The sequence below is a fragment of the Pogona vitticeps genome, chromosome 12 (assembly GCF_051106095.1).
Source record: "Pogona vitticeps strain Pit_001003342236 chromosome 12, PviZW2.1, whole genome shotgun sequence".
Taxonomy (NCBI): domain Eukaryota; kingdom Metazoa; phylum Chordata; class Lepidosauria; order Squamata; family Agamidae; genus Pogona; species Pogona vitticeps.
This window is the reverse complement of record NC_135794.1, coordinates 15050385-15063224: the sequence shown is the minus strand read 5'-3', so window position 1 is coordinate 15063224 and position 12840 is coordinate 15050385. Positions and strand designations below refer to the sequence as shown.

The 12840-nt window shown below is 43.0% G+C and overlaps 1 non-coding gene across 1 annotated transcript; it reads right to left on the bottom strand.

Moving 5' to 3' along the window:
* Positions 1-5191: 5191 nt before the first annotated feature.
* LOC110085466 (uncharacterized) lies at positions 5192-12543 on the bottom strand. The gene is made up of 4 exons (XR_013538893.1): positions 7093-12543; positions 6375-6503; positions 5974-6152; positions 5192-5291 (listed from the first exon to the last, which is right to left on the bottom strand). It is a non-coding gene; the product is annotated as an uncharacterized LOC110085466 (transcript).
* Between the last annotated feature and the right edge of the window lie 297 nt (positions 12544-12840).

Genomic DNA, 12840 nt, shown 5'->3' with positions numbered 1-12840 from the left:
CTACCGCCCCCCTTCTGCTACAGCGCCCCCACGCCGCCCCTTTTCGTTCTACCGCCCCCCTGAAAACTGAAATCGCCCCCTGGGGGGCATTATCGCCCACTTTAAGAACCACTGCACTAGAGCAAAAGTGCCATGTGTTGAACTATCTCTGATGCTTTTTCTTACCTCTATTGGCACAGAAGGTTTCCATGATTCAGCATGGTTGTAGATGCTCCCTATGAATAAATAAAGAGGTTCCAAGATGGTTCTAGTCGTGGATCTTATTTTTCTTTCTACTCTAGCAGTGAAGCGAAGAATAAATCCTATGGTTTCTGTGGTTAGTTCTTCCAGCCTGCATGTGACCTGGCACATTTCTGTGTTTTGGGAATGTAGCCCAAGTTATTTCTTTATTTCTTTATCTAAATCTATTCAGATGCCAGCCAGGGAGCAACGTTTTTGCACCACTGCAGAGCTTTGCAACAAGGAACAGGAATGTTCTGTCCATGGGCCCTGGTAGATCTCTTTTGGCAGGGCCACTTCAGGCGGATCCCATGTAAATATCATATGAAAATTCACGCCTCATGACCAAGGTTTCCGCTAAGGCGCCCAGCTGCACAAGAGCACACACCTCTGCGCCACCTTCCTCCTCCGTGCATTCACAGTGAATGTGTTCACCCCCTTTTGTTCTGGCTGCAGTGGAACCCCACACAGGAAGGAGTCACACTCATAAGGGTGGAACTGGGGCCAGCAGGGCTGAATATCTGAGGGAACGTTGCTTGGGGCCAATGTTTGTGTTATGGTGGTCTCCTGAATGAAGAACCTCAAGTTATTTGCTGTTTGGCCTGAAGATACTGGTAGGACCTGTGGTGTGTGAATGATTTAAGATGAATCCACTGTAAAAAAAAAATCCGATTTGGATCCGTAACAGTCTGAGGATCCTAATTTAAGATCACGTGTTCCACGAGATCTATGCCATAGATATCCAACTTTTTTTGGTGTGTGTGTGTGCATCATGAAGATGCCATGCGTGAGATACTGTGTTCTTATGCTTCACTTTATGAGAACAGATGGAGCCACAATTTAGTTGTACTTGATCATATGGATCCTACATAAAAATCATGTCGATCCATGAGAATCCATGCTACAGATCCATTATTTTTGCCCCACAGCAAAGCTACACATCAAAGAACTCAAGATTTCTGTGTTGTAGTCTGTGGGCACAGAAGGGACCTCTGCTTGGACTGTGTTTTGGGGAGCACAAATATAAACATCTTAAGGATCCTGGAGGATTCATGCTTTGGTGGTTTTGCATGGTCCCATGATTCCTGTGGCCTATGACTAGGGAGTGGTTTAGGGATTACTCTACATAACAATCATGATCCAAAGCATGGATCCTCGTGGATCCACATCATCTTTATGCAGGATCATCCCCAAACCACTCTCCAGTCCTAGGGACAATCAGTGCCCACACACTACAACAAATAAATTGTGGGTCCTTCAGGGCATGGCTTTGCAGAGGGGCAAAAACTCGTCTGAAGCACAGGTGTGTGGTTATAGATGGTTTCTATGATGTGAAGGTTATTTAGACAGGATTTAATCTAAACATTATGTGAAATAATGTGGAACTGTGCCTGGAACCATGTTTTGACGCCGGTGAACAACCATGTGCCAAAGGATTCATGATTTATCTGGTGTAGTCTGTGCACACTGATGGGGTGTATAAGTTGATGGTGCTTTTGGAAGGATGCCACATGAAAATCATATGAGGATCTGTTTTTAATTCCATAGCACTTAAGAACTGTAGATAATAAATGCTGCTCTCCACTTATCCACCTATCTATAATAAAACTAATAACTACGGTATGGCCCATATGTATATGCATAACTACGGACTGCCCCATATGTATATGCATTGTCCATTCCAAAATATAGGACAGCATTCATGTTAGCTCACTTTAATGTATTGCCATCAGCCATCAGCTATACTAGATGCGCGAATTAGGGAAATTCCATTTAATGACTGAACTTGTCCTTGTGAAAATGGAGAAATTGAATCAGTTGAACGTTTTATTTTTCACTGCAGAATGTTTGATGATTGTAGAAATAAGTTAATCTCTCCACTAATATGTGTGTCTCTGCACATTAGCCCCTCCTGCTTAGAGGGTGTGTCCACTTATACCGTACTACTGACAGGGTGTCTACATTTTTATTGATTGCTATGAGAACTAGAGAGAAAATGTTGCAATCGCCTTTAAAGAAGGATTCATATACTACATAAGGAGTAATTTCTGTACGTTCTGTTTTCTTATAATCTTGCTGGTCTGTGACCGTAATAAAGAATGATGATGATGATTTAATAGATCCACCTTTTAGTTTCCTTCTTCGTTTGACGTATTTGAAATGTGGTGCTGGGAGAGAGTTTTGTGGATACCCTGGACTGCCAGAAAGAGAAAAATGGGGGTTCTGGATCAAATCAAGCCTGAGCTATCTCTCTTCAGGCAAAAATGATGAAATTGGGGCTGTCCTGCTTTGGGCACTTTATGAGAAGGCAAGATTTTCTGGAAAGGACAATTAATGCTAGGAAAGGTGGAAGGCAGCAGGAGAAGAGCAAGACCAAACACGAGATGAACTGACTCCCTTAAGGGACTTCCAATTCTTCCCTCGGTGTCCTCACCATTAGATCAGGTGAGGCAGTTACTTCACAGGGCAGAAGAAGGGCAGTGTGGCAACACTCCCTTCTCATCTTCTCCTGGTGGCAGACAGAGTCGTGGGTCCAAAGTGGCCTGTTCTGAACATCTAAGCTAGTGTGTTCCTCTCAGGTGTGCTGGAGGATGTTGGAGAGGGTACGGTTCAGTCAAGGTGAGGTAATAATTCAACTACCAGTCTGATCAGCTGCTGTAAGTGGAATGTGTGTCTGCGTCCGGAGGCTCCCTTTTGCCTTTTGCTTCAGCCAATAAAACCTCTTGGGCCAACCTTGCTCGAGTAAGCTGCAGAGGGGAACCCGTCAATGAGAGCTCTCACATTCAAAATAATAATAATAAAAAACTAATCTGAGAAGTGTGTCTGCTATGAAGTCTACCTTACCCACTGTCAAGCCAATTTGACTCCATTTGGAAGGAAAGTACCTTGATCCCTCATTTGTTGTCGGCAGTCCAGACAGGAATGAACTTCAAAGTGGGAAAAAAAACACCAAAAGCAGATTGAAATCTTGGGTAAATATTGAGGATAGTACAGGTATCTTAGCAGTAGGTTGAACTCATTGACTGCTAAGCTGCTCTACAATCATCCTGCTGAAGATCTGAAACTTACTTCTCTAGGCAGGGCTGTCAAAGGAGGTCAGGCGGGTGGTTCTTATAGGGAGCACTTTTTCAGCTCTGGGGGGCCCTCCTCCCAGTTCTGTCCTTCCCAGGAAGGCCTTTTAATTCCCTTGAGGCATTGTAATCACTCAGTTGCTAAGTGTGGTGTTCACTTTATTGCTCCATCCAGCAAACCTGCTCAAGACTGAACTACCCCCATTCCAACCGCACCACAATGTCTATTTCCCTACTAAACCTCCACTGCTATTTCCCCACCATTATTACCAGTAGAGCAGCCTTGATGATGATCGCTACTACCACTGCCAAGAGAACTTAAGCCATCTCATATCCCCACAAGACTTGGTTCCCTGCAATCTGGCTTGTGTTCAAGTAGCTAGTCAGAGGGTTGTGTGGAGGGAACCTCAGGGCTCTGGAGGGCATGGGTAGAATGTCTGGAAGTCAAATGAGGCCTCCTGGTCAACAACATCTATTTTAGATAAGTGCATCATTGTCCTCTATTGTTGATTTTCATTTAATTTTATTCCGAAGATTTAAAGAACAGAAAGGTGTTTCCCTCTCCCCACCCCCAATGTACTATGCTGATGCAGGACATTTAGATGGGGTTATAAGGAAAACATGTTACTCAGTGTGAATCCAGAATCAGGGATTTCAAAGGCTAGGGTCAAAAATCATAACCAGCAACCATGAGACCCAAACAATAGTCCAGGGAAAAGAAGAACAAGTGTTATAGAAAAATACAGGCTAGGAGCACACATGGCGAAATAGCAAACGCAAATCTAGAACAGCTGGGCTTCACTATCGTACAAAAATGAAAATAAGACAGGTCTTGCTCAGCTGCTTCTGCTTCACCAAGCTTCACGGCTGAGAATGGCTGGGTGGCATTAATTGTCCCATTGGTTCGCTGTGCACCTGGGAAGGATGAGATGGAGACGGATGGAGCTTCTCAGGAGGACGGCCACGAGGGACCTGAGGCGTTGTAGAATCTTCTCCGGACTCGGAAGGCTCCAAGCGTTTTTCATCCCCCACAGTCTCCTTTTTCCTCTGTTCTTGCTGAGGGAAAAGAAGATGGAGAAAAGGGGGATGTTAAGAGCAAAGGGAATGGTCTCAAAAAGCTTTGTGCTCGCTGACCCACCTGAGCGAAGAGGGCTTCACACCACAAATGGGTCTCAGGAGATACGCTCTTTCCTATCTATGCTAGGATACCCTTGTCATCTCCTAACCATTTGTTGATGAGGAAGTACTGTGTAGGCCATTTTCACTGCCTGCCATTTTTGCATTTAGATTCCATCTCCCCTCACGTGCCCATCTTTCTTCTCCTAGTTAATGGGGTGGAGGCATACATTTAGCTACTCTGTTTATATGAAACTTATCACACGTCTATCCCATATTTCTTCCAAAAAAAAAAAAATACAGCGTAATCCAAATGAATATTGTCACCAAGTTATCCTCACAAATTTTCCTGGGAGGTATGTTAATCTGATGAACTAATTACTGTACATGAAAGTGACCATGTAAGCTTCATGACAGTGTGGCTGCACTCAACCCGATGTCTAGCCCTCAAATCACCAAGCACATTTTGCTTGACTTTATTACTAAGTAAATTTCTTTTTTAAAGTTCTTCCAGTAAAAGAGCAGGATCTGTACTAAATGAAGCAAACCTCTATCAAACACATGCCAGCTTCGAATAATGTGGCTAGAAGACTCACTTCTCTTCTTTTCTTTATAGAGCACAATCTTTTTGCCTCCTTGATTGATTGATTGATTGATTGATTGATTGATTGATTGATTGACTGACTGATTGATTGATTGATATCTCTATTCTGCTGTTTAGGGTCAAGAATCTGTCCCCAAGGCACCAATTTGAAAGAGAGAGCGGTCTCTTTTTTGAACCTCACCTCCTGAAACTTCAGCCGCATCTTGTGAGCCAACTTATAGATTTTGTGGAGCTTCCTTGCATCCGATTTGGTAAACTTGGACACAAATATCCACAGGTTCCTGGAAGATAAAAAGGTTATTGCCCCCTGTTCTTGCAAATGGTTGAACAGATATTTGAAACCCATTCTTCCACCACCAGCCTGGCTTAGAAGCCCCAAACCTTCACTCCAGAGGAAGGTGGCGCAGAAGGAGCTAACCGGAAGGACGAGAGAGAGAAACGCTTTAGATGGCATCCGCTTCCCTGCCCTCTCCCTCTTGGCAGTAACTTTGGCCATTCCAGGCCTCGGACACAAAGAGCCACCAAACAAAGACACAGCCTGGGAAATGCAGCCTACGGTCTGGCCTGTGCCACCCACCACACTTTTTCCAACACAGAGGAGGTGCTCCAACCTCTGCCTAGATGGACCAATGATCTGACAGCACCTTCCCATCTTCCTAAAGGAAAGGGTCATGGTTGTGCATCCGGGGACCGATTCTCAAGATGTTGGCTGACACAACCATCTCCAGTCAGTCTAGAGGGTTTCCGGGCCACTGGGCCCTCCAAATATTATGGAACTAAAATCCCCATCCTCCTTTCAACTCAACCCCACCCTCTGCTCCCCTGTAATCTAGGCTGCAACTCATCTACGGGGCCCCATGGACACCCAAGTGAGCCCCTTTTGCATTGTCTAATCTGGGTTTTTGTTTCTGTGTCCTGGGAGTAGGTGATTCAGCTATTAGCAGAGAGAGGGGGAAAGATTACGTTCTCCAGAGCCTGATCTCCTCCTGGTCAGAATACGTTTTTAAGTGTTCTGAGATATGATCTCCAATCTTCAGCAGGGAGATCCGTGTGCGCTCCATCTCCTCTTGTAAAGAAAGCCCCTTGCCCGGCTTCTGCAGGTGGTTCAGGGCCCTTTTGACTGGCCGTATTATCTCTTTGCACTTGGAGAGGAACAGGGAAGAGAGAGAGAGAGAGCAAAGGTGCACGTCAGTGGCACAACAGAGATGGAAAGAGGACCTTTCAACCTTCCTTCCTCACTCATCCTCCTTCCCCAACCATTCCAAATCAGAGATAGACTGGAGGGTACAGGGAAGGGAAGGATTCAGCAAGACTCCCAGGCACTTCCCCTCCTGTCTCTCTGTGTCCGAGGAGAAAATCCTTACTATGTTGAAGGTTTCCTCATCCAGGTTGTCCTCTTTTCTGATGGAGACAGGCTGTCTCCCTGTAGTAATCTGGACACGGCTGTGAGAGTGTTTCCTCTTCCTTCCAGATCGACCTTCGCTGTCCTTGGACTGGGAAAGGAGAACATTTTCGCCAAGCTGGAGTGAATGTCAAGCCAAATGTGTGCTGTGGTTTCAAAACAGAGGGGAGGGGAAGGGGCCAAATGGTGGTGCTAGAGTCCCAGAATTGTGCTCTCTGGGACTCTGGCCTTAACGTTGCAAAAGGAAGCGAAGGGTTAGCCCTTCTAGTTGGGATGCCATGTTTGAAGGTCTATGCCCAATACCTCCCGACTCCCTGGCTACAGTTTGCAGAGAGACTTTGGTGCAATGTCCAATATTCCCCCCCCCGACTTCCCTAGAGACAGGCAAAGCCAAAAAAAAAACCATGCAAAATGAGGAAAATTTTGCAAATGGGCATAATGTATCTGTTTTTGACAGGTAGAGCAGAACATGTGAACAGCATCTTTGAATGTGCACTGTTTTGGAGATGCAGCAAAGAGAAATTGAAGTTCTACTTATGGTATTATAACGATCATAGAGCACTAAGTTGTTAACCCATATTCAAGTGAATCATGTTACGGAAGCCAAAATGGCCTCTGCTGGTGTAAGCAGGAAGAAAGAGATAGATCCTGTCCAGTTCTGTGCAACAGGTATCTTGTACCTTCTCTCTTTTGTCCTTTCTCTTCTTTCTCTTTTTCTCTCCTTCCTTCCGTTTTTTACTTGCAGTTGCTTTTTCTTTCCTTTCCTCATCCTCTGTCTTCCGCTTCTTTCTCTCAGGGCTTTGATCCACTCCGTCCCCCTAGAGAGAAGAGAGGGACATCCAACCCATGGATTCGTTTGAATCGTTTCTCATCCCTCCTTTCCTGAGAAAGATTCTCAAGGAGGAGAAAGCCACTCAACAAAAAGTAATAAAAGAACAGTGATACTATTTAAAAAATTAAGTGCACTGGAATTTAAATTAGAAGGCAGCCAGTGAAGCAAAAAAGAATGAGTTACAGCTACTGTAAACTTCAACTGCTTTGCCAAAAGTCTTAATATACAATTTTTTTTACAATGCTAAGTTTACCTGAATGTCTTTCTCAGACCGATTGCTCATCTCTGCCTTTGGGAGACCTGTTTTCCTTTTTAGCATGGGTCTCACTCTTTTTCACCTGGCTCTAGGGTAGGAGAAAAGCCAGTTAAAAGGAAAATATAATAAACTTGCAAGCTCCCCATTTCATTCTTTTGACTAAACACATGTATTTGCTTATATTGTAAAATCAGCTGCTACTTACACTGTGTTACCCAAAGATAGTTAATAACATACTTTTTCCTGCAAGAGTCACTCTGATAAATTTGAGCCAACAGAAAAATAAAAATAAAACTTTGCACCAAACTAACCCCAACTTGCAACCAGAAAGGTGAATTCTGTGATTTGTAAAGCTTATACAAAATCTGCTTGATACTTAGATTTTCCAAATATTTTGCAGAAAGATTTTTTTTTCTGCATTAAGAAGCAAAATAAGCAAAGCATGCTACTTATATACCACCCCAGAGCGCTTAAAAGCACTCTCTGGTTGGTTTACAAATTAATTATGCAAGCTACACATTGTGAGCTGGGTGCTAATTTTACCAACCTTGGAAGGATGGGAGGATGAGGAGACAGCTACTGGACCCAAAGAGGGGGAAATTTTACTTTCTGCAGTAGGATTAAAATACACCGAGCCAAGTATCTTAGAAATTTAGTTTTAAAAAGTAACCCTCGGACATTCAAGCAATAACCGCTTGGTCTGGCAAATAGCACAATCTCTTATTTTACCAATAACCAGATCAAACATTCACAAATTATTCATTTGTATTCATGTATGAACCAGCAATAGGCAGACAACCTAATATAGTGACAACATAAGCAACATAGAGGCTTGAAGTGAACTCCCAACCTCCCTAACTGACTTAACTCCCACTCAACCCAGCATTCTCGTTTCTATGGCAACCAGGTAACCATCAGGCTCCTCATGCAATCCCCAGCAACTGCTGCCCATCCAGGGATGGGGCAACTGCCAGCCTTACAGATGTTGCTGGAAGGCATCTCCACAAAAGTGAAGGATGATGGTAGTGGCAATCCAGCAACAGCTATAAGGCCACTAACTGCCCATTCTGAGCACATCCCCATAATGTCTGGCAGCCATCAACGGACCTCTCTTTCTCCATCAACTTGTCTAATCCCTTTTTAAAGCCATCTTGTGGCAGGCAATTCCATATGCTGATCATACATTATGTACAGGAAGAAATAAAGTCTCTTTTTTGTTGTCCTGACTGGAGATGGTCATGAACCAACAAAATGGCAGTTAGTCCTGGTTTATGGTTTGTGAAAGTCCGCAAACCATGAACCATGAAGATATGATTTTTTCCTGAATGAACCAGGAATTGAGTTATTTGTTGACCCAGACTCACATGTAGTAAAAAGGCCCTTCAAGTATCTGTCAGAGTTGTGTTTAAAAGCACTGCAATTCCACTATGATTGATACTGCAGCTGAGTTCCCTGGGAGTTATTAAGGATACATTAAATTTTGATGAGTGTAACTGAGGAAAAGTTAATTGGTATAAGACATCTTCATCAAACAATTAAATAATATTGTCTTGCGGAAATGACCAAATCAGAATAAATTGTGTGGTTCTATTTGTGAGGTACAAATGTGGCGAATATATTTGGGGGTATAATGCAAATTCTGACTAGAGTATCAACTAGACTTCATGGAAAGCCTTTCAACACAGCCATCATTCAAGTCTATGCTCCAGATGCAGGTACTGTGAAAGAAAAAAGCTGAAATTCAGGTGTCCTGGAGGAAACTGATTGCACATGGTAGGCCGATTCAAAACATATCAAACAGTCCCCCCCCCCCCGGAGCAAAGGGTCTTTTAGGGTTTTTTCCCCTTTTGCCCGATTAGGGTGCTAGCCAACTGCCCATTGAGCCCCAAGATGCATGCAGTCCGGAAGCCATAAGAATAGAAATGAGCTGCTAGGCTTGTATAATTGTCTACCTATTCATGGTACTCTACATGTATTTGAAGAAACAGGCTACACTCCATGAGCAATTGTGTCAAACTGATAAACTTCCACAGAACATTTTGTTATACCCATTTCATGACATTCTGCAGTTAACTGATCCCCACAGATTTGCAGGGAGACAGTTGTGAGGGAGACTGGTTCCATGTTCTTTTAGAGAGAACGAGATTAAAGAAAACCACAAAAATTTTAGGCCAACACCTTTGGCTCGGCTGAAGTGCCGCCATGTTAGATCATACTACAAGACTATGAAGCCAATGCTTGTGACCTTGGTTTTCGATCAAGCAATTGCCAACCACCCAGCAGGGTATGAAGGCAACTGTAATCAATATCTCATATTTTGTCTCTCTCTCTCTCTCTCTTGCTTTATATTCTTGCACAGAGTAACATGGCTACTTCTTTGAAAACACCAAGTAAAATCAGTTTTTAATCACTTGAGGGATCAAAAGGCAATGCATACGGTGTAATTCATTTCTTGCGTTTCTCCTCCTCTCTCTCTTTAAATTTATTTCTTGCTCTTCTTTAGTTTTATTAGAAGTTTTATATTTCTACTAGACCATTCAGCCCAAGTTTACATACATGATACATGGTGGCTACATGAAAGGAGACAACAATCTTATACCTTTAATAGTTTTGTAAAAGACAGTATTTCACAGGTGTAGCTACGGAATCTGTGCCTCACATCCATGTTTTTGCACTGCAGCCATGCTATGAATTGATATGTCTGTGATGCTTATTGTCTATTGGCATCATTGGCATCTCTCATTAGACGTTGTCACTTGGATGCATATTCCTCTGCCATTGTGACAACATGCAGGAAAAGGACTGTGAACTTTATGGTTTAGTCAGTGGCCACAGATGAGATGTCCAATTTTACAGAATTTTAATGCTAATACTATGTAAGAATCTTATAGATCTATGAAGATCTAGGCCTTGGGTATATGCTTATGCATTATGGCACAGCTCTGCAATGGATTATTTGTACATTGTGTGGTTCATCCAGAGAAGAAAGGTGGCATATATGATGGTTTGGGGCAGATCCTGTTGAAAAACTGCTGGGATCCACCAGATTCCATGCTTCCAACTTACATTTTTCACAATGGTGACACCAGGAATGAGAGATTATTGACTTTTATGGTGCAGTCTATTAGCACCAATTAAATCTGTGATTTTTATGGTGGCTTGGGGTGGAGAAAACATAAGGGTTCAGAAGAATCAATACCTGATATCCACATCTTTGTTCCGTGCTTTCACTGTGCACAGATGGGAGTTCAGATCATGATGCATATGTTTCACTTTCTAGGCATTAAAATGATCCATGATTTGACAATGATCTAGTGTGGACACCATGCAAAAATCCTGTGGATCCGTGAAGATCCATATGTGAAACACATGTTTTGGTATTCTGTGGACACCCTGCAGTGGAGGAGCTATGATTTTTAGGGTTTGGTCAGTACATACTCATTAATTCTAAGTTGTAGCCGCTCAGAGTGGTATAGATTTATCAGATGGGCGGGATATAAATAAATAAATAAATAAATAAATAAATAAATAAATAAATAAATAAATAAATAATGGTGTTGTTGTTGAATCCCTATACAAATCATGTTGATATCTAGGGATAAATTTGTGAGATCCAGATGTGATTTATGCTTAAAGCTCATAAATCTCATATAGATTGCAAAGGATCGTGAGGGATCCATGAACAGGAACATCAAGGTACACAAACCCACAAATTTTTGTTCAGCCTGTGAGTACAGACATAATTACAATTTGAACAATGATTTTGGTTGATACATGCCTTAGATTTGTCTTTTTACAGTTTGGTGATGCCTTGCATCAAACTATGGATGTTTATTGTGTTTCAGGCTGTACAAATAGTTGTTATCTAAGATTTGACTGATGTTTCGTGTGGATGCCATATGAAATCCCTAGGGAATCTAGTGGAGTGGATGTCTTAGACCCAGACATTTAGGTTACGCCTGCGGCATGCAGAAAGTACACCATTATTTTGTAGATTAGTTTGTAGGCACAGATGGGAGTTCAGATCAGAGAGGTCCACAATTTTTGTTTGTTTGTCTGTAGACACTGATGAAATATATGATTTGATGATTTGGGGAGAAACCACATCTCAGATGCACTATTTTGCAACATGATGATTAAGTAATCTATGGTTTTTAAGGTTCGGGGTGGGGGGAAATGACTGAGATGGGATATGTTGTTTCACAGTGGTTTCAGAAGGATCCATGTAAAAGCCATGTCTCAAATCTATGTTGTTGCACCATGGTGATGTCATGTAACAAGGGTTGGTTCATACGATGGGCATGGATGACGTACTGTATGTGAATTGACATGGTTTGGTGAGACTTCCTATGAAATTATTGTGGATCAATGAGGATCCACTCTTTGGATCAATGTCCTTGTGGCATGACATCACTGTACGGCCTGGGATCTATAATTTTGATACCTCTCTCTGTGGGCATAGATGAGATAATCTAATGGTGGTTTGCAGAAGATCCACGCTTTTGCACCACTGCAAAGCCATGTGCAGAAGGATCCCTGATCTCTGTGGTGTAGTCTGCAAGCCTGGATTATATGTAAAATTTAATGTTGGTTTGACAATGAGAATTGTAAATAAATTTTTGTTCCTTTTAAATATTTCTATACCTATGCTTTTTAGCACTAATATGGTCTTCTAATAATGTAAGCTGCCTCTTTATACTAATTATTCTTAGCTTTAAACATTAAATCTTCTAATAATGTAAACCACCCTTGTACACTCATTGTTTTCAGCTTTATATATTGTCTTTTAATGATGTAAGTAAGCTACCTTGGTTCCTTTTTAAGGATGAACGTGGGGTAGAAATCTTTTAAATAAAAGAAATAATAATAATTTAAAACAACACATGAAATCATGACGGTCTTTAATTATTTCCAGAGATCCACTTTTTGCCCCAGTTTCCTCACGGTGCCTAATGCAACCTGTGCAAAAAAATGAGCCTGAGCGCCTCAAAGGCAATACAGTAATTGCAACGGGGGGGGGGGAGCTGTGATGATCAGGATGAGCACCCCTCAAACTCAGCGGCTCGGTCTCGAGGGGGGAGGAGGAGGAGGCGGCGGCGGGGGCCCCTTTCGCTGAGGGGGTTGCTGACCCCATTTGCTCTTCAGGGATGCCCAGAGCCTCCAGAGGGTTCAGCACGCGCCCCCGGGGGGGACCGCCTCCTCTTCCCCGTCTCGCCCCATCAACAGGCGGCGATGGGGGAGCCCCGCGTGGCTCGCCTCCCACCGAGGCGCTCCACCCTCACCCCCCCCCCCCCGGCCGCAACTCTCCCGGGCACTCAAGGAAGGGCGGGAGGCTCCTTT